Source organism: Elephantulus edwardii, unplaced genomic scaffold (genome assembly GCF_000299155.1).
Source record: "Elephantulus edwardii isolate Elephantulus edwardi_28Jun2011 unplaced genomic scaffold, EleEdw1.0 scaffold00166, whole genome shotgun sequence".
Lineage (NCBI taxonomy): Eukaryota > Metazoa > Chordata > Mammalia > Macroscelidea > Macroscelididae > Elephantulus > Elephantulus edwardii.
This window is the reverse complement of record NW_006399916.1, coordinates 5646768-5650216: the sequence shown is the minus strand read 5'-3', so window position 1 is coordinate 5650216 and position 3449 is coordinate 5646768. Positions and strand designations below refer to the sequence as shown.

Genomic DNA, 3449 nt, shown 5'->3' with positions numbered 1-3449 from the left:
AAATAATCCAGTAGAAAAATGGGCACAGGATATGAACAGGCATTTCACCAAAGACAACATTCAGATGGCTACTGTGAACTTTTAAGGCAAGCTGGACTCCCCCTTACAACATGGTAAATTGTTTAGATAGAAAATACAGTACACATGAACTAGAATCACAGGCATCCATTGTGACAATAAAGACACACGGAATAAGAAACACTGGTGGCACTGGTGTGTGAGGGGTTGGGCTGCAAACTGAAAGGTCAGTGGTTCAAATCCATCAGCTGCTCCATGGGAGAAACATAGTGTCCCCCACAGTAAAGATTTTCAGCCTTGGAACTGAGGGATGCTGTGAGCCAGGACCCTTTCGACTTGAAATTTATTATGTCCTCTATTATTGTCACACTTCTACTACGGAATTTTTAAGGCTTACATATTTTGCACATCCATAAATGCTGTTATGGTGCTCATGCCGTCCTACTCATTCTGGCACAGGGAGGCAGGGTCCCCAGGGAATTCCCACAGACACATACTCCCAGAGAACCTAGAGGGCATTGCAGAGTCCTGGGGAGGGTGCCACTCAGGAACCAGACCTCTAAAGCAACATACGGAAATTAGGAATGTTCTGGAGGAGAAATGGATTCACAAAGAATGAACGCAGCTAGGAAGGAAAAATTATTACTAAATATGAAAGCTGTAGTTGAAGATAGTTAAAAAAATTAGCCTCGCTGTTTAGGTGATGGTGTCCGGAGTGAGGAGTTCCTCACGGCATCATGGCAGGTGCTTGCTGGTTTGGGTTCACCGATGGCCTTGGTGCTGGACCAATTTGTCCACAGGATTTGAGACGACCTGGGAACCTCCTTGGCTCCAGATTCTTCTGCGTGCTGGAGAGTGACTGGCTGCAGGTCTGCGCTGTCGAGAAGGTTCACATCTGCCCATGCTGGGATCGTTTTTTTACTGTAGGTGATCTACACCACCATGAGCATGAGAAAACGTAAGGGTGGAACAGTCAATTCTAGACAAGGCCAGAAGCGAGCCTGGGAAGTGCTCTCCCCACCCGAGATGGCCATGGAAGCAGAGCCCAACAAGCTTCTGGAAAGCACTGGAAATGAAATTGTGGACCTCACCCATGGCCCATGAGTCCTTGGAACCCATGGTCATTGACTTGACTCTTAATGACTCAGTTGTGAATACTGATGAGAGGAGGCAGCCTCGGAGGAATGCCCGGACAAAAACCATGCTGACAGCTATGTGGTGAGCACCCAGGGACAGCGATGTGTATGTTGACCCCAAACACACCCAGAACCGCCAGGGACAAAGGCACAGCAGGAACCAGGCCTTCCAGCAGTTTGCTGTGCAATCTGCATGGATGGGTACTCTGAGCTTGTGCATAACAGGTATCTCACTGTTTCTATGGAATGTGGCCACGTTTTCTGCAGCCAGTGCCTCCGAGATTCCAACACCTGCCCAACTTGTTGGAAAAAGATCAACCACAAACAGTACTACTCCATTTATATATGAGATGCCTTGCTGCTCAAGGAGATGGCCGGCGGCCGACCTGGATTCTTTTGCAGAGTCTGGGGCTCTTTGACCTCCAGTATCAGTGTGCTGAACTCAAAAACTTAACAAGCAACTCCTAAACTGTTTCCCACTCTCAGTTACCCCCCACCCCCCTTAGCTCTTTCTCTCCAGTTTGATGTGGGGCTGGAACTCAGCCCTCTCAGACCAGGGTCTGTCTGCTGTTTTGGAGTGGTCTGTAAGCCCTGGGTCCCTACTTTGGAATCTCATGTAGCATCTTCACAGTAGAGCTAAGGATGGGTCCAGTCTCTTCCTGGAACCTACATGTTGCCAACAAGTTTCCTCTCCACACAGCGGTGTGTCACCTGGAGACTGGCTCTGGGCAGTGAGTGAGCAGGTCCGCCTAAGCTCTCGGAGTCCCACCACAACAGCCAGCCAATTTGTGCACCACAGTCACTGAGCCACATGAAATCTGCCTGGCTGAGGAGTCCAGTTGCAGGAGTGGCCCCAGGCTAGGCCACTGCTGTCCTGAGAAGACACACCAGCAGATTGTGATTCTGGAGGGGAAGGGTTGTCAGAGGTTAGCTGTGGCCCCCTGTACCTCCCCTCAGCGGGTGGGAATTTCTTCAGTTACAGTGAACCTCTGCAGGGCAGCCCGTTTACTGTGACTGAACATGTGCAATAAAGCCCGTACTTCACCTCTCAGATGCCCAGGAAACATAGATAGTGCCCCTTAGTGGCCTGGCCATGCCTGCAACAGTGCCGTCCTGCCCTGGTTCTGTTCACCAACTGTTCTCAGGAACCTCTCCCATGCTCCCAGGTATTCACTTGGCACAGGAGATACAGAGCACCATGGGGCCTGCATTCAGGGTCCTGTTTTCTGATAAGGTTCACCCTGTGCTCACCACATGGCCTGTGGCTCATGGTGCCCATGGGCACATCTGGGCACGCACCCTGCAGATGGTGGCATCGGCAGTGGCCTCAGCGCTCACTTCCATGCTGCTCCCCAGCTGACTTCTGGCCCCAGTTTTCAAGAACTTGGCCCCACCTGGCCTGTCCCTGAATGTCATGGAAGCTATTCTCTGGCTTTTGCGCCTTGACCTGCTTGTGGGCTTGGTGGCACCTTCTCTGAACTGACTGGGCTGCCTTGGAGGGCACTGGGCAGCAGCTTTCCAGTGCCAGCCAGCCTCCACCTCCACCCCACCTTCCTCGTGAGGCTCCAGCTTGCCAGCAGCCTTCAAGGTGGGGGAAGGGCCACTTGGACTTTGCGGCAATAACTGACCCATCACCATATGAAGGAGCAGGGGCATGGCACAGAGTTCACCTTATGGGGGCTGAAGAGAATAGTTTGATTTTTCATTCTTCAGCTGTTTGGCCCAGTTCAAGTTAGTTTGAATAAAAGTAATACTTTTCTATTTAGCATGGAGGTGGAAGGGGCTTGCCTTCCATCAGAGCAACATGGCGGACAGGACATGGTTAAAGTTCCTTTCGGATTTCATGTCAATGCTTTCTTCTCAACTGTCCATGGCCACTCAGACATCTGGAGTCCATATGAACCCTTGACTGAAGACCTCTGGCAACTCCATTTCCAGATGGATCAATTTTTGCATAAAGACAGCTGAAGTGGTGCCATGCATCCTAAATTAAGTTGGGGGAAGTGGAGTATTGATTTTATTACTTGGATATGCACTATAGGAAAAGGTTTCCCTAAAAATGTGTCCTTCCCTCCCTGTGCACAGGTCAGGTCTATCCTTTGTACATTGACTGTCACCATGTAGGCTGGTCTGTTTGGACTTCTCTGGTAGTTTTAAGATGGAAATAAATCATTATCACCATGTAGGCTGTTCTGTTTGGACTTCTCTGGTAGTTTTAAGATGGAAATAAATCATTAATAACAAACAAACAAAAATTAGCCACATTGCAATTCGGAGGCGGTTTTTAACTTTTCC

General features: G+C 49.7%; 1 pseudogene; it reads left to right on the top strand.

The window, feature by feature from the left end:
- Positions 1-960: 960 nt before the first annotated feature.
- Positions 961-1503, top strand: LOC102848452 (annotated as a pseudogene).
- The last annotated feature ends 1946 nt before the right edge of the window (positions 1504-3449 follow it).